General features: G+C 40.0%; 1 long non-coding RNA gene across 1 annotated transcript in view; it reads right to left on the reverse strand.

Annotated features, from left to right (window-relative positions):
- Window positions 1-1,081: 1,081 nt before the first annotated feature.
- The window catches only part of LOC105731300 (uncharacterized), a 61,574-nt gene continuing 43,323 nt past the window's right edge, over window positions 1,082-19,332 (reverse strand). Inside the window, exon 11 of the long non-coding RNA XR_001110677.2 lies at window positions 1,082-1,696. This is a non-coding gene — a long non-coding RNA (uncharacterized LOC105731300). The remainder of the gene's footprint in view (window positions 1,697-19,332) is intronic.

Genomic DNA, 19,332 nt, shown 5'->3' on the forward strand with positions numbered 1-19,332 from the left:
CACAATGTCAGCAGTTTTCACGGGGCCCATTTGGGAGGCCATTCTTCTGGTCTTGTCTGGGGCACACATGTAGCTGCAGCCATCTGCAGCTCACCTGGGGCTGGAGAGTAGAAAGTGGGTAGAAACCCACATCTGGTGATTGCTTTTGGCTTTTGGCTGGGCCCTTTCTCATGCAGCCTCTCATCACGAAGTCTGGGCTTCCTTATGTAGTGGCAGCACACAGGGTTGAGAGCAAGGCCACTGGAGGCTGAGAGGTTCTGAAGCCACAGCCCATCACTTGCACACATACTGTGGGTGAAAGCAAGTCACAGTGCCAGCCAGGTGGAAAGGGTGGAGAAATTAATTTCACCTCTTAATGGGAGGAGTGCCAAATCCACATTGTAAAGGGCCTGTGGAGGGAGGAATTATTGTGACCACCTTTGGAAACAATATTCCACAAAGTCCATCTTCCTCTGATGGACAGATGAGTAAAGGGGTAGCGTGCGAGGCAAGGGTGCTCTCTCCATATGGAAGGACACAGGAGTAAGGGAGAGGTGTCTATTTTTCCCACTCACCCGAGAAACAGATAATAATGATAAATAGAGGATTCGTATGAAACAAATAAAACCCCACTCCTTCCACGACATTCCAAGACCAGAAGGAAAAAACAAAACAAAACAAAACAATGCAAACTTACCTGCAAGTTGCAATTACAGTCATTAACAGAAAGTGACATTAATAACATTACTCTCTTCTTATATCTTCAAACCTTTAAACACATAATCAATATATTGAGTAGTGACTTTGAATTCAAAAATCTATTGAAACTATAGATTTGTAAACTCTATATAGTTATACATATCTATTGAAACTATAGATTTGTAAACTATATATATTTGTAAGCTATATATATACATAATCTAAAAATTATATATTCACACACATATATTTTAAAATTGTATATATATATGTATATACACACATATATATGCACACACATATATTTTAAACCCTGGCATAACTCAAGAAAGTTCAAACACATTTTTCTCTTGATGTAAAAAGAAAGTCAAAGAATATACTGAATAGTGAGATGAGATTTTCATATTACAAAGTTTATTGTTAAATATCAGCATAATTAAAAAATGTTTCAAACTCAGTTTTTCTCCTTAGGGCTTTACAAATGGAACAGAGTCTTCTCTATTTTCAGATGGTTAAATGATGGCATCACACCAAGGGAGAGAGGAGATGGAGATTTCTAACCACGATTCATTTTGCCTCTGAGGCCACAGGGCTTCTTGCTAATAAAAGGCTGCTAACCCATCACAACCCTGCAGATTTTGGTGCTGATGAGTAAAAGGGAAAAACGACACCTGCGTCATAGGCAGTGGTTAATGAGACAGGAGAATCACGGCCAGTGAAGGAGACAGCTTCAGTGAGCAGCAGCCTGTGAGTGTGCATTTCCAAGGAATCCAAACAACTCTGTGGCAGCCAGGAAGTCCACTCGCAACAGCTCTAACCATTCCCTTCAAGAAAGCCCAACACTCACGGAGCAAAACTGGACCCACATATGGAAATAAGTCTGTCATGAATACCGGGCTTCAGTACATGCACTCCTTGGAGCCATGGATTAGGTATGGTACAATCTAGTCACAGCTGGGAAAGGAGCTGGTGCTGCCTCTTTTATGTGTTTTTATCTTTTTACTCTGAATCAAGGAAACTGCAAAGTGGAAACACAGAACCCAAAAGAGGAAATGGAAAAGCCAGAGTGGTACATCATTCTTGCCCTCTCTCTGTGGGTTCTCCCTGCAGTGAGCTCCAGCTCAACCAGGATGGAGCTAGAGAGAAGGAAAGATGCCCTAAGAGAGCTTCTGGTATTTGGGGGTTGTTTACATGCTGGAATGTCACAGAAAGACTATCCCCACCTACAGTTTCTGTTCCTTTTCACTTATGGTAATAATGGGCAGTGAATCTCCCTCCCTCCCTCCCTCTTTTCCTTTCCTCTCTCCCTTCCTCTCCTCCCTCCCTTGCTTTTTCTTTCTTTTTAGATTTCTCATCACTGTTCACTGTGAAACCTGGTAAGAACAACCATGACCATGATGGAATGTTGTGAAAACTGATCATACAAACTGGGCCATTCTTGTGACATCAAACTAACCCAGAGTCCAGAAGCCAGAAGGGAAAAGCATTCAGGGCACATAACATTGCTCCAAGAATGTCACTCTCTGTAAGCCTGGCTGCTGAAACTGCCTGCTGTCATCTGAAACCAGTTTTACCTAATGGCTACTGAAACAACGTGCTGTGATTCTAAGAACAGTTTTACCCACCACTTTCATCACTTGCCACTCAGAGCGTGCCAGCCCCCCAGAAATTTACTAGTGCCAACGAATTTTCTGGAAAAACAATACATACCACTTCTCCTTTTAATAAAACTTCCAACCTTCTCTTTGTTTTTCAAACATACCAAAGACCCCCTAGTCTGTGGGGTCTGTGTGTATGCCCCGACTTACAATGCTTGAATCTCAAAATGTTAAATTTAGATAGTCAACTCTACATATTTTATTTGACTTACAATGTGATGGATACCCACACAGCTCAGGGACTAAAAATCAAACTCTTCTTCTCTGCTATTTACCACTTCACTTTTGACACCAAATGTGTGAATTTTTCTCTTACATTAAGCAATTTTCCAACTCTTGAGACACCAATCGTGTATCCTTCAATTTAATTATGATGCCACCCAGACAGAGCTAGGGCAGACCCCAAAGGTTAAGGGCTCAGTCCCACAAGACTGCCTCCTATTTCCAAAACGAGTTGAAAGTCCCAGGTTGTGACCTGTATTTCTGACGAATTGGCTATAAATTAGGCTTTCCCATGACCCCCTCCTTGGGTCTGATAATTTGCAAGAACAGCTCACAGAATTCAGATAGAGTTCTTTATTTACTATTACCAATTTATTACAAAAGATATTCTAAAGGATACAAATAAACAGCCAGACAAAGAAATGTATAGGGCAAAATATGGGGGAGGGGCAGGGAGCTTCCAGGCTCTCTCTGGGTATGCTACCCTCCCAGCATGTATTCACCAAGCCAGGAGCCCTCCAATCTCCATTGATTAGGGTTTTTGTGGAGGTGCCAGTATGTAGTCATGATTGATTAAACCATAGGCCATTGGCGGTTGAATTAAATCTCCATTCCTTCTTCCCTCCCCAGAGGTGGCGTAGCAGGTATAGGGGCTGAAATTTCTAAACTTCTTATCATATTGTTGGTTCCTCTGGCAGTCAGCCCTCATCCTGAAGGTATCTAGGGGCTTTCACCCACCAGTTATCTCATTAATATAAACAAAAAGATACTCTTACCACTCTAGAGATTCTAAGGATTTTAGAAACTCTGGTATCAGAAACCTGAGACTAAGACCAAAATAACAAAAGATACTCCCATCACTCCATCATATGGGAAGTTATGAGAGTCTATAAGCTCTGTGCCAGGAACCAGCAGCAGAGACCAAATATGTACTTCTTATTATGCTACTGGAACATTCAAAAAAGCCATTTTAACCATGAAAGGTTGTAGGACATGTGATTCAGAATATCTTATTAAGGATGTGAGGAGTTCTGAATTTTGCATGTCTTTTATTCTGTGTATGCTAATGTGCATATGTAAATCCATGCACACACACATATAAACTTTCAAAAATATTTGTGAATCTTGGAGAATCATAGCAAGACTGGGTCCTCAGAAAAATCAGTATTTTAGTTTTATTTTTAATTTTTTGTGGGTACATAGGTATTTGTATTTACGGGGTACATGATATATTTTGGTACAGGCCTGTAATTTATAATAATCACATCATGGAAAATTGGATATTCATCTCCTCAATTGTTAATTCTTTGTGCCACAAACAATCCAATTATGCTCTTTTAGTTATTTTTAAATGTACAAATAAATTATGATGACTATAGTTCCTGTGTTGTGCTATCGAATACTATTTTATTTTATTTTATTTTATTTTTTTGAGATGGAGTCTCACTCTATTGCCCAGGCTGGAGTGCAATGGCACGATCTTGGCTCACTACAACTTCTGCCTCCCAGATTCAAGTCATTCTCCTGCCGCAGCCTCCTGAGCAGCTGAGATTGCAGGCATGCACCACCACACCTGGCTAATTTTTTTGTATTTTTAATACAGATGGGGTTTCACCATGTTGGCCAGGCCAGTCTTGAAATCCTGACCTCAAGTGATCTACCCACCTCTGCCTCCCAAAGTGCTCTGATTATAGGCATGAGCCACTGGGTCCAGCCTTATTTATTCTTTCTATTTTTTTTTTGTACCCATTAGCCATTCCCACCTTTCCCCACCCACCCACTGCCCTTTCTCTGATAACCATCCTTCTATTCTCTATCTCCATGAGTTCAATTGTTTTGAGAAAAATCAGTATTTTGATATATTACATTTTATTTCTGAAATCATCCTCATAAAATTAATAAAACTAAACTACTAGGTTTTTAACAAAAGCATAAAATTTGAGTAGAGGCATAGCAGCTTGCCCTGTAACCTGCTTCCTTATAGCTGTACACTGCTTAGAGATCACCTAGCTCCTGTCACAAGGTCCTAACTTCTATAGATAACTTCTTTAACATAAGGAACCTCAGATTTCCATTTTGAGATTTTTCCAGATCTTGCATTCCAGTGGGTTCACTGACACCAGCCAATCTGTAGACTCCCTCTGAGGAACCCACCCAGTGCAAGAATGCAGTTTCTATATCCTTATGATTTCATTCCTCACACCCTAACCAGTCATCAACTCCCAGATCCTCAGCCCTCTGCTCAAAAAAATTCCCTTAAAAACTCCAGCCCAAAACTCCCCAAGGAAGCAGATTTGAGGTTACCTCCCACCTCCTCATTTTGCTGCCATATGATTATTAAACTCTTCTCTGCTGCAGCTCTCCTTATTTTGGTGTATTGGTTTGTTATCATGTAACGGGCAATTGAACCTGGTGGTCCTATAAAATTTCTTTACTGAAAAATATCTGGTATTCTTTCCGCTTTTTAAGTAGCTGCAGCATAGTGGAAAACTTTGCTTTTTACTTACAATGTAACCTTCAGCCAATGACAGATTTTAGTAATTGCTTTTGACCTGTTAAATAATTCTCTTCTGGGCTAAAGTTTATGTAGCACATCTGTATCTAAAATAATGCCAGAGGGGAAAAAATGGCCCTAATATAAGAAGCTGGGAAAAGATTGAAACTTCATTGGTCATGGAGGAGACTCCCACTTGATTAGATCATCCTTGTATAAGAACAGACGCTCAGAGGAGCTGAAACTTGGCCAGCCTGGTAAATAGTAAAGCATTAGGGTGATAAAATAGTGTTTTCTGGGGGTTTGTGTGCTCACTGTATGGGGTTATTTTCTAGTAATATTTTATTATAGAAAGGTACAGTGCAAATTCACCAAAATCCTTACCTTGTTATGTTAGGCACAGTATTACATACTCTTGAGTCTGGCATGAATATCTTTAGTCTCCACCCCACTCTCTGGCCAACAGAGTCATCTATCTTAACTTAAAAAATAATAATAACAGTAATAGTGAAAGTGCATGCCTCATTCCTCCTAAGTAGGTTCTATTCTTATCCTCCTTTAAGGCATGAGACACTCAAGGCAAAGAGAGGCCAACTAACTTGCCCAAAGCCAAGCACTGCTAGATGGTTGTATTAGTCCATTCTCACACTGCTATAAAGACATACCGGAGACTGGGTAATTTATAAAGAAAAGAAGCTTAATCAGTTCAGGGTTCTGCATGTTATACAAGCTGCTTCTTCTGCAGAGGCCTCAGTAAGCTTACAATCATGGCAAAAGTCAAAGGGGAAGCAGGCACATATTCACATGGCTGGCAAGAGACATAGAGACAGAGAATAGGGAGATGCTACACACTTTCAAACAACCAGATCTTGTGAGAACTCTATCACAAGAACAGCAAAGGGGAAGTCTGCACCAATGATTCAATCATCTCCTAGAAAAGTGAAAAATAACTCCAAAATCTAGGAAGGAGAATAAAACCAGTCAGCCTGTCTGGCTGGGACTGGCTAGGAACTGGGAGGTAAGTCCCCAATACAAGAAAGGGTGAGTGAGTATGTTTCTTTGGTTTACTTTCTCACTGGAGAAATGTACAATTTAGGCCATAAGAGAGCACAGTGACCCTCTCAACCCCTTAATCTAATACAGAGAGCAGCTGGAAGACTGTGAGAACTTGTTTCAGGGAGGGAACACACTCTTGACCCCATTCCCTTCCTGAAATCTAAGTGGTGACAGTAAGAACCTATCGTCAATTGTATTAGTCCATTTTCACACTGCTATAAAGACATGCCTGAGACTGGGTAACTTATAGAGAACAATGGTTCTATTCACTCACATTTCCATAGGCTGTACAGAAGGCATGGCTGGGAAGACCTCAGGAAACTTACAAGCAAGGTAAAGGGGAAGCAGGCACAAGCTTCAGATGGCAGAGCAGGAGAGACAGAGAGGTAAGGAGGAAATGCCACACACTTTTTAACCATCAGATCTCATAAGAACTCACTCACTCTCATGAAAACAGCAAGGGGGTAATCTGCCCCCATGATCCAATCACCCCTTACCAGGTCCCTCACTCAACATTGGGAATTACAATTCAGCATGAGATTTGGGTGGCTATATAGAGCCAAACCATATTATTCTACCCCCATGTCAGAGCTGTGTGTACCAGAGCAGCTCAATAGGGGCTGGGAAAAATAAGGCTAAGAGCTACTGGGCTGCATTCCCAGATAGTTAAGGCATTCTGAGTCACAGGAAGAGACAGGAGGTCAGCACAAGATACAGGTCATAAAGAACTTGCTTATAAAACAGTTTGCAGTAAAGAATCCCGCTAAAACCCACCAAAACCAAGATGGTAACAAGAGTGACCTCTGATTGTCCTCACTGCTATACTTCCACCAGTAAGCACCGTGAGAGTTTACAAATGCTATGGCAATGTCAGGAAGTTACCCTATATGGTCTAAAAAGAGGATATGAATTATCCACCCCTCATTTAGCTTATCACAAAAATGGGCAATCAATGCTCTGTCTATGGAGTAGTCATTCTTTTATTCCTTCACTTTCTTAATAAACTTGCTTTCACTTTATTCTAGGAACTCAACCTGAATTCTTTCTTGTGCAACATCCACGAACCTTCTCTTGGGGTCTGGATCTGGACCCCTTTTCGGCAACACTGACCCCTCCCAAATTTCATGTCCTTTTCACATTTCAAAACAAAATCATGCCTTACCAACAGTTTCCCAAAGTCTTAAGACATTCCAGCATTAACCCAAAAATCCAAGTCCAAAGTCTCATCTGAGACAAGGCAAGTCCCTTCTGCCTATGAGCCTGTAAAATAAAAAGCAAGTTAGTTACGTCCAAGATACAATGGGTGTCTAGGCATTGAGTAAATGTTCTCATTCCAAAGGGTAGAAATTGGCCAAAATAAAGAGGCTACAGGCCCCATGAAAGTTGGAAACCCAGCAGGGCAGTCACTAAATCTTAAAGCTCCAAAATTATTTCCTTTGATTCCATGTCTCATATCCATGCCACATTGATGCAAGAGGTGGGCTCCCAAGATCTTGGGAAGCTCCTCCCCTGTGGCTCTGCAGGGGTACAACCCCCACAGCTACTTTCACAGGCTGGCGTTCAGTGTCTGTGGCTTTTCCAGGTGCACAGTGCAAGCTGTCAGTGAATCTACCATTATGCGGTGTGGAGAATGGTAGCCCTCTTCTCACAGCTCCACTAGGCAGTGCCCCAGTGAGGACTCTGCATGTAGCCTGCAACCCTACATTTCCCCTCCTTGCTGCCCTAGTAGAGGTTATTCATGAGGGCTCTGCTCTTTCAGCAAACTTCTCCCTGGACATCCAGGTGTTTCCATATGTCCTCTGAAATCTAGGCAGACATACCCAAGCATCAACTCTTGCCATCTGTGCACCTGGAAGCTTAATGCCATGTGGAAGCCTTGGTGGCCTTCAGCTTGGTGGCTTGCACTCTCTGGAACAGCAGCATCAGCTGTATGTTGGCCCCTTTTAGCCATAGCTAGAGTGGTTGGGACGCAGGGCACCATGTCCTGAGGTTGTGCAGAGCAGTGGGGCCCTGGACCTGGCCCACAAAACCATTTTTCCCTCCTAGGCCTTTGGGCTTGTGATGGGTGGGGCTGCTGAGAACGTCTCTGAAATCACTTGGAGGCATTTTCCCTATTGTCTTGAGTATTAACGTTTGGCTTCTCTTTACTTTTGCAAATTTCTACAGCTGACTTGAATTCCTTCACAGAAAATCTGTTTTCCCACCACATGGTCAGGCTGCAAATTTTTCAAACTTTTATGCTCTGCTTTCCTTTTAAATATAAGTTCCAGTTTCAGATAATCTCTTTGTGCATGCATATGAGCCTATGCTGTTAGCAGAAGCCAGGTCACATCTTGAATACTTTGCTGCTTACAAATTTCTTCTGCCAGATTACCCTAAATCATCTCTCTCAAGTTCAAAGTTCCACACATCCCTAGAGCAGGAGTACAATGCAGCCAGTCTCTTTGCTAAAGCATAGCAAGAGTGACCTTTACTCCAGTTCCCAGTAAGTTCCTCATCTCCATCTGAGACCCCTTCAGCTTGGACTTCATTGTCCATCTCACTATCAGCATTTTGGTTACAATTATTCAACAAGTCTCTAGGAAGTTCCAAACTTTCCTTCATCTTCCTATCTTCTGAACCCTCCAAACTGTTCTAATCTCTGTCCATTACCTAGTTCCAAAGTTGCTTCCACATTTTCAGGTATCTTTATAGCAATGCTCCATTTCTAGTGGTACCAATTTTTTTAAATTAATCCATTCTCATACTGCCATAAATACATACCTGACACTGAGTAATTTATAAAGAAAAAAAGGTTTAATTGGCTATGGTTCTATGTGCAGAACAAGTTTCTGCTTCTGGGGAAGACTCAGGAAACTTACAATCATGGAGGAAGGTGAAGAGGAAGTAAGCACATCTTCACATGGCCAGCAAAAGAGAGATTGAGAGAGAAGGGTAAGGTGCTATATACTTTCAGACAACCAGATCTCATGTGAACTCTATCACAAGAACAGCAAGGGGCATGTCCTTCCCCATAATTCAGTCACCTCCTACCAGGTTCCTCCTCCAACACCAGGAATTACAATTCAACATGAGATTTGGGTGGAGGCACAGAGCCAAACCAGATCAGTGTTAATGCCAGGATTTAAAGCTATTAGCCTTCAGCACCTGACTTCTTACCCACAATGTCATGCTGCCTTCCAAATCAAATTGTGGAAAGAATTCTACTTAATTCATCCTTCAAGAGAATATATTTTAGTTGTACAGTTTTGAAATTTTCATGGCGAAAGGCAGATTTTTTTTTAAGAGACGAGGCCTCATGTTGTTATCCAGACTGTTCTCCAACACCTGGCCTCAAGCAATCTTGCCTCACCCTCCCAAGTGCTGGGATTACAAATATAAACCACTGCACATGGCCTAAAATATTTAATAAATGGAAACAAATTCTACCTTAATTGTCTTACATAGGTCACTTCCTTGCTTGAAAATCTTTAGTGGCTTCTTAAGTAATTAACTGAACAAATCAATTAAAATGAAGAATCATAGAAAATGCTGTGTAAACACCCTAATATTTTACATTTGATGTTACACATGGGCAGCCACATGGGCTAGGAGCCAGGGCCCAGTCTTGAGCATGAGTCCTCTGGTGGAGTTCAAAGTTGCCTCCTTATCTAACCACACTCAGACTTCATCATCTTATGATTTGTGGTTTTAACTGCTTTAAAGTGGAATAAGTCTTTAAAGATACCTGTAAAGTAATCTAAGCCTAGAATCCTTCTGGAGTTTTATTTTTATTTATTATTATTATTTAAAAATATATTTGAGATAGGTCTTTCTATGTTGTCCAGGCTGGTGCTGAACTCCTGGGCTTAAGCAATTGAGCTCAAGCAATTCTCTTACCTTGGCTACCCAAGTGCTAGGATTACAGGCATGAGCCACTGCACCAGGTCTCCTGGAGTTTCAGATACTTTCTCCAGTTAAAAAAACACTTTCTCATTCACAGTTAATATGACATCAATTATTTTACGTAATAACTTTTATCAATTATCTCCAAAGCATTGTACTTAACGTAACAGAAACTATTCTTTGATCATTCCCCCTACATTCATATTTTATCAAGTTACATAGCATTAAATTACATTATGTAATTCCAGTTACAAATACAGAAGGCACAACAGGCTTAGGAGCAAAGGCAATGGGTTCTTGGTAAACCCTGAATTCAGATAATGTGATCAGAAATGCCAGGAGCTGTGGAGAAAGGTTGACTAACCTCCCAAGCTCAAGCACAGGAGGCATCAGTGAACAAGTTTTACAGACCGAATGAAAAGCATTGATTATGTAAGGAGAGAATTGATTGGGCATCCATCAAAAGAGCTTCTGCTGTACATATGCCTCTGTCTGGCATTTACAGTCCTCAGTTACAACCTAAACTTTTCTTTCTAGCCCCCATCTCCTACTATTCCCCTACATGTGTCTCATAAACCATCAATGAAGCCCTTACGAACTCCTTCCCTTCCAGAAGTATCCATACTTCCCTGTGTCACAAGATACCTTGTTCAAAACCCTCCCTTCTGGGTTCAAGGTGTCACTACCCAAAACTTTACTGTGTTAAAATAAACCCCCAAAGATACCAAAGAGTTTCTTGGGAAGAGACAAAGAATTCTTGGATAAAGATTCTGGATGGCTTGTTTACACTGTTAGGCTAGTTCTGCATACTGATTTGCATAATAATACACACAGTGTCATTTGTAACTTTAGGGGCGCTGAGAGTATAGAGCTGTCCTCTTGGGGATTTTAGACTCTCTTCTCCTTTCTGCATGGTAAGCCACAATGTATTAATTTAAAAATTTTATTCTGCATTTCTATAACATCATCAAACTCCCTGTGCTCTGAAACTCTCAGGGCTAGCTTGCCTCTGCTCATTTGTCTGTACTGTGTTCACACCTGGAATATCCTCACTAGCGTATGTTCCTGTTAAAAACCTATCAATTTTTCAGCTCTCTCCAGAGAGAACAACCAACCAATGAGATAGTATATACAACAGAAACCCACATATATACCACTCACTTTCCCAAAGGATGCCCAAAGAACTTAAAAAATTAAAAATAGGTGTAAAACAGAAAAAAAATGAAAGAAAAACAAAGTTGCTGAGGAATACACATGTTCGAGTATTATATGTTTGAGTATTGGGGTCAATCTCTTATCTCAGCAGAGTAATTAATTTGGTTTCTGGTTTTTCCTAATTTAAAAGGCAAAAAGACTATATACTCTTTTATCTGATAAAAGAAAGTAAGCTTGCTTACCTTCAGACTAATTCATTCTTGATACAGATTTCAAGCCATATCTAACTACATGTTATCACCTATAATAAATGGGTGCAGAAGACAAGCCTCAGGGGACTTCATTTTGCTGAGATAAATTCTTAGGTCCCTTATTAGAAATCTCTGGAAGTCTTTTTGGATTATATCCAGGCTCTTTCATTTCATCTATCATTTTTTGAGGACTTTCTGGTGGATTGTCTGATGCCAGCACTATTGGCATTTCAGAGACTGGTAGGAATAATGGAAAGTGAATTCACGCCACGTAGTGGATACTCTGCTCCACCACTTAAGAGATGGCTGATTTTGTTGGGATATTTCCCTAATTTTTCATTTTCTCATTATAAAATAGGTACAATAGTTGGCAAAATATAAGTAAAAAGTATTGCAGTGCTTGACACATATTAGGTGGCAATAAATGGTAATATTATCATTAGTTTTCTGGAAAACAAAACAAACAAAAACAAAAAACCAACCCTAGAACAAACAACCAACCCCAGAACATCAACAGCTGAAGCTCTCCTTTGTGCCTTTTTTCCTCTCATTTAAAAATGTACAGATCTCCTTAGTCCTGCAGAAACCTTTGTTTGAGTGTAGTATACCTTCAATCTACTAAGTTATTTCCTACCTGACTTTTAATGCTATTTCTTTACCACTTACTATCTCATTAACACTTCAAAAGCTTTCCTGAAACTTCATTTCATTCTATTGAAATTTCAAGATCCCAGTGACTTCCTTAGTGTTACCCTGCAGCATTTGGCAATTTTAAGAGATCTTGAGATTTTCTCATTCCTTGATTCCACACTATTTTATTGGCTTCTTACTTCTCTTTACTTCTCTCTTCTTCAATCAGTTTCTCCTACCTTTACTGGGTCGCAATGGTGGTTATTGCCCAAGGAGTTATTCTATTTTTTTAATTTTCATTTTTAGTTCTGGGGTACATGTGCAGGATGTGCAGGTTTGTTACACAGGTAAAATGTGCCATGGTGGTTGCTGTACCTATCAATCCATCACCTGGATTTTAAGCCCAGCATGCATTAGTGTTTTTCCTAATGCTCTCCCTCCCTCCATCCCACCCCCTGACAGGCTCCAGTGTGTGTGTTCCCCTCCCTGTGTCACTTGTTCTCATTGTTCAGCTCCCACTTATAATTGAGAACATGTGGCATTTGGTTTTCTGTTCCAACATTAGTTTGCTAAGGATAATGGCTTCCAGCTTCATCCATGTTCCTTCAAAGGACATAATCTCATTTCTTTTTCTGGCTGCATAGTATTCCATGGTGTATATGTACCACATTTTCTTTATCCAGTCTATTGTTGATGGGCATTTGGGTTGATTCCATGTCTTTGCTATTGTGAATAGTGCTGCAATGAATGTATGCATGCATGTATCTTTGTAATAGAATGATTTATATTCCTTTGGATATATACCCAGTAATGGGATTGCTGGGTCAAATGGTATTTCTGGATCTACATCTTTGAGGAATTACCAAACTGTCTTCCACAATGGTTGAACTAATTTACATTCCCACCAACAGTGTAAAAGCATTCCTATTACCCTGCAACCTTGTCAGCATTTGTTGTTTCTTGACTTTTTAATAATCACCATTCTGACTGGTGTGAGATGATATCTCATTGTGATTTTGATTTGCATTTCTCTAATGATCAGTGATGTTGAGCTTTTTTCCTTATGTTTGTTGGCTGCATGAATATCTTTTTTTTTTGAGAAATGTCTGTTCATGTCCTTTGCCCACTTTGTAATAGGGCTGTTTGTTCTTTTGTGTAAATTTGTTTGAGTTCCTTGTAGATTCTTGATATTAGACCTTTATCAGATGGATAGATTGCAAAATTTTTCTCCCACTCTATAGGTTGCCTGTTAGTTCTGATGATAGTTTCTCTTGCCGTGCAGAAGCTCTTTAGTTTAATTAGATGTCATTTGTCAATTTTTGCTTGTTTTGCAGTTGCTTTTGGCTATTTCATCATGAAATCTTTGCCCATGTCTATATCCTGAATGATATTGCTTAGATTTTCTTCTAGGGTTATTATAGTTTGGAGTTTTATGTTTAAGTCTTCAACCTATTGTGAGGTAAATTTTGTATAAGATGTGAGGAAGGGGTCTAGTTTCAATTTTCTGCATATGGCTAGCCAGTTCCAAGGATTTTTTCTTAGACTTTTGCTTTTTATCTCCACTCTCATTAAATAATTTTATCAACAAATATCTTTAAGTAGATGACTACCAGATCTATGTCCCCAGACCACATTATTCCCAGATTCAAGCTACAAAACTATTTGTCTTCCATTTGAACATCTAAAAGGCATCTCATTTCAACATCCTGAAGTGTATAATTTTCTCTAAATAAAATCTCCCTGTGCAAGTTTCAAACCTTTGAATCTTGTTTCCTGCTTATCTTCCCCCAAAGACCTGTCAATTCTTCCTTATATAACTCAGTATGCATCAATTTTCTCTACAATCATTACTACTATTACTCATTCTTGCATTCTCAAATTATTATAATTTTCTAAACTCCAGTTTTCTCCCATCTCAAACTATTCTCAAATTACCACCAAGTTATTATTCTTAAATAACACCTCTCAACAAACACATCAAATAACTGCCCAACACAAAAACATACATAATTTCCTAAGAATAGAAAATCTACCTTAGTTTGGCATTCCAGGGTTAGAGTTTTAAAACTGAATTCGATTTGACCTCTCAGACTTTATCTAAAACTAATCCTTAACATTAATATTTAATAAAATAAAAGTCTACCCATAATTCCTGAAAGCTCATATTTTTTGACATTAGTGTCCACTCCTTATTCTTTCCCACTCCTTAAAAAAACAAAACCAAAATAATTCCATAATTTCTTTCTGGCATATCAACTCTTGCCTCAATATCAACCCATTTGTTTGTCAAAGTTCATGTTGAACTCCAGGAATACAGCATATGACCCAAGCTCGGTCAATGAATGCATCGAATTTTTCTGGCCACAATAATTATTCCAGGAATGAACATATGATCCATGTTTATTCAATTAAAATTAATCTAGGACTTGTGGGGATGTTCCTGAGAAAAGTGTCAGGATAGGATCACCTAGTCTGCAATAACAAATACCAAAGCTCAATAGATTAATCAAATAAGTTTTTTGCTCATGTCAGTCTGGTGGGTTAGTGGATCCCCTTTGGGGCTCTCCTCTAAATGGTGACTCAGTGATCCAGTACCCTGTACATTGCCATCTTAAACAAGAGATGGAAAAGAGGGATGAGAATATGGTGGCACATGGCCAGGTTTTACTTATGTCCATGAGCAAAACCCAGTCACATGGCTTCAACCTAGTTCCAAGAGGGATGGGAAATACTGTTTTTCTATGTGCTTAGGAAGAGGAGAGGAAAACGAAACAAGAATGATAAACACATAGGATTGTTTCAGTGACATGATGAGGGAGGAGTGGGATAGTATAGAAAAATGTAAAGTTGTAGAGCCACTTAAAGACATCAACATATCAGGATTAATCTTTTAGTTCCATAAAAAAGTCAATATATGGCTTTTTTTTTTTTTTTTTGGCCAGAAATGTATAGTAGGCTCAGAAAGAATCGCAAGCCCGTCCATATCTACTCAAAGTATCCAGGAACAGGGATAGAGAAAGACACTTACTCACACATTTAACAACTTCCTATCTATTATGTGCTGGGCATTGTTCTAAGTGCTAGGAATACAGCAAGTGAACAAAAGAGGCAAATATTCTTTGTTTAGTAACATGCATACAGTGGTGTGTTGGTAAAAGTTTAAAACAGGCTCTCTGGAGAAAAGGGTTCCGTTGTGCAGTACTTGCTAATTTTATGTTGTAAATATTCCCACCATGGCAGATTTCAAGTTACAAACATGGGCTCACTAAATGTGAAGTTCAGAAGGGATGCACACAGTTGGTTCTCTTGAACTGGTATGAAATGTCTATAGTACACAGATGCCTATATAAGGGATAGAACTCTGTGTGTGTGTGTGTGTGTGTGTGTGAGAGAGAGAGAGAGAGAGAGGAAAAAAGAGAAAGAGAGAGAGAGAGAAATAGTGTAAAATTCAGGATAATAATTATTTCTAGAGGAGAGGCAGGAGGCAGGATGACAGGAAGCACAGAGACAGGTATAAGTTATTGGTAATGTTTTAATTTCTGGATTGGGTGGTGATTTCATGATGTTCATTATATTATTTAATAAATGAACAACTGAAAATAAAAGAGGAACATGCATGAAACCAATGAAAGTAATACATTATGAATGAACAATTCTGATGAAGACAATTCAGCGTAACTGAGAACCAGGTAAGAAAGTGAGATATGTCATATGGAATCTCAAAAAGTTCAAAATATCTCTTCAGCTGGAGAAATGGTGGGAAGAAGATCCAGAAGCTGTCTAGTAGAGATGTGCAAGGGGCAAATAGACAGGTTCTTGCACGCCCTTAAAAGCCTATTCTATTAGCTGCTTTTGAAGCATTAGTACACGTGACCCACTTTCTCAGGTGTCCCAGAAAGGAGCTGAACCAATCACGGGGTGACGGGGATTCAGTGTAGAGTGTGGGAACAGTGGGGACAGGGCTCCGTAGTGCAGGCAGCACTCACAGGTTGCTGTGGAATTTGGGGGACTGGATGTTTCTCATTGTGCCCCAATGATAAAACATGGAGGTACTAAAAGCACTGGTCGACTGGTTTGTCCCGCCCTGGCCAAGATTGTGCCACTTAAGTAAAGTGGTTGGACTCACAGGCTTCAGCATGTGGGCCAGCACTCCACACTCAAAATTAGATGAGCTAGCTGCACCTCAGTGGTCACCAGCACGGGAGACACAAAAAACAGCTATGTCACCTATTCTTTTCCTCCAAATCTCTGTCCCACCTGCGGAGGAGCAGCCAGAGAAAGAGGAACTCTGAGACCCCGAGCACTTTAAAGATACGGAGCTGTCACCTAAAGGGGTTGTTGACTTCACTACCAGGGCCAGCTTTGTGGGTGTGTGATCAGAAGTGCCCCACCCTTGTTTACACACTCTACTGTCACCATCTTGAAAATCTCAATTTTTGAGAAAGGGATCATGCATTTTCATTTTTCAATGAGCCCTGCAAGTTATGTAGCTGGTTCTTTTTATTAGTGTGCTGAGTTTACTTAGAAACTAACCTAAATATTTAGGGTTGCCCTCCCACTATCTACAGAATGGAATAAGTAATGAAGAAATTGAGATGATTTGCGGAGATATATAGAAATAGCTTCTGAGCCTGTTCTGAGAGTAGTGGAGCAATTTCACCTTGCCACAAGTACGTGAAAGTATTACTGTGCATTAACAACCCATCTGTCTCTTGGATCTCAAGGCTCTTCACTTGCTGTTTTTCTTGACCTCCATTCCCATTACACAGCAGCAACACATATGCATATGCACTCCCTGGGTCTCATTATGAAATCTCAGAATTTACAATAAATCTCAAGCTACAACTTTCTTATGCACATGCCTCTCCCAACCCTCTGCATGTGCAAAACTTGCTATTCCACTGGAACTGCTAATCATCCAGCTTCAGTCATTAGCTCACTCTACTTTTTATTTTAAAATATTTATTTATTCGGAGACAAGCTGTCTCACTCTTCTCACCCAGGCTGGAGTAAAGCGGCACCACCATCACTCACTGCAGCCTTGAACTCTTGGGCTCAAGCAATCCTCCTGCCTTGGCCTCTCAAGTACATTTGCTCAGTCTTGATCACGTGGCATGTCTACAAGAGCCTGGCCTCCATGGTGAGCTGCCCTCACCCTCACATTAGACTGCCAAGGTTCAATGCTCCCAGTTGAAGGGGAGAAAAAACAATTTTTCCTCAACCCTCATTAGTTTATAGTTGAGACGAATCCTACAACAGAAGACATTAACAAGAGAAAAGCAAGTTTATTCATGAATGTGTTGCACATCAGGTAAAAAAAAGTAACTCAAAGTAGTCGCTTCAAGTCTGGAATATATATTACCTTCCAGAAAGAATAGTACATTTTAGAGAAATGACAAGATAGAGGAAAGTAATCTCAGGCTTCCGAAAGCAAGAAAACCATAGGAAAGTAAATGTATGGAGAAACGAATGGAATCTGCTTGGGTTCCCCTGGTGCCACCTCCAAGCTAACAAGGTTGTCAAGGAGAACTATAGGTGGGAGGGGGTAGAATAGACAGATATCTTGTCTTTCTAATTCTCTGTCCTGTTTTTAGGCAAACAGAGGGAAGACAGAGCTCTCCTGCATCTGCTTCTTAATTGCTTTCATGTAAAAAAAATTTATGTCAAAGAGGCATATTGTGAGGTGGTATAATCTGGTTTTCTTCAGAGTCAAGGAGAAGACCAAGCCTTGTTCCACTAACTCATTTTTATACAATTTTTTTTTGGATTGCTTGAAGCCTGAAAGCTTCTTGAAAAGACAGGCCACAGTTTACTCATCTTTGTATTCCTAACACCTAGCATTGTGGCCAGTCCAGAGCAGGAGCTTCAAAATCCTTGTGGGATTGAACTGAACAATCTTCTTTCAATCCTACTCTCTCCCCTTACCTGTAGCATCCAACCTGCCCTCTAACTTCATAGAGAAAATCAGACCTGGGACAAGATACACACACCTCCACTCTCCACCCCTCACACTTTAGGAGTGGGTTTCTTGAAATTCTTTCCTTGGCCTTCTGTTCATTCCTTCTCATTTCACCTCCTCCCCCACATCATGTCTCCTATCTCATGGCAACACTGCTGTGACAAGCTTAATCTCTGCGGGGCTCCGGAGACCCTTGAAAGTGTGGCTTTAGGCTGCCTGTCCAGCCTCATTGCTTGCTGCTCTCCACTCTGGCCAGGCTGCTTTCCCACAAATCTTCACCACTTGCGTGTGTGGGATGCCTTTTCCTCTTTTGACTCCATCCTTTACATCCCATTCTTCATGGCACCAGCACAAAATCTTGATGGTGAAAGATTTAGATGACAGCAAACATCTCTTTTCAAAATCTTACATTTTTTAAATCTTAATTTTTCAAGCATTTAGGGACAAAGAGCTAACAAAAAGAAGAAAATGTCTATCTCTTTCTTCTATGTCCTCTGCATCTTTCTCTTAATTTCTGCTCTCCTCCCTTCAAAGACACAGACACACAGGCACACACAAACAGGCGCACACACACTCAGAGTGATAACTTCCATGGGTAAAATCCCTTGTGAGAAAAAGATTATTTAGGATCAGGGGAGTTTGAACCCACAAACTTCTCATCTTTCACCAGCTCTGACTCAATTGCTGTTGGGCTCTTCTTACATCTGTAAGAATAAGACAGAGTAAGGAACAAAGTAAGGTATGAGTCAATATTAGAAGTTTAAAGAAAGGAATTACAGAACTGGAATTACTTTAAAATGCTGTGAAAGTGACTTTCATAATCCCATAGATTTATGCCGTTGTTCATAGTGACTAGCAGGGAAGGAATTATCAAATCTTTAGAGCTTGAAGAAAATAATTTTCCCAGCTATGCTAGCAAAGAAAATTGCTACTGATTTGTAACACTACAGTTAGACTTGAGGCAATAATTTCCCTTCTAAATTCTCATAAATGTAGGAAACCAGATTTTAGTTTGTAAAAACCATAAAAATTTCTGACTAAGCCAGAGAGAGAAAAAGAGTGTATCCGGTAGAGTTTATTATGCAACCAGTCTACTTATTCTGATCAGGTCGAAAATGGGACATAGGGTGATGGTTAATTTTATGGTTAATTTTATGCGTCAACTTGGCTAGGCTACAGTATCCAGATATTTGATAGATTATTCTAGATGTTTCTGTATTATAAAAAAGTGTTTTCTAGATGACATTTTCATTTAAATTGGTAGATTTTGAGTGAAGTAGATTGCCCTCGATGTGGGTGTGCCTCATTTAATCAGTTAAAAGTTTTAAGGAGACTGGTTTCTGA

The sequence above is a fragment of the Aotus nancymaae genome, unplaced genomic scaffold (assembly GCF_030222135.1).
Source record: "Aotus nancymaae isolate 86718 unplaced genomic scaffold, 86718_ANA_hifiasm-v0.15.2.pri h1tg000033l, whole genome shotgun sequence".
In the NCBI taxonomy this organism is placed as follows: domain Eukaryota; kingdom Metazoa; phylum Chordata; class Mammalia; order Primates; family Aotidae; genus Aotus; species Aotus nancymaae.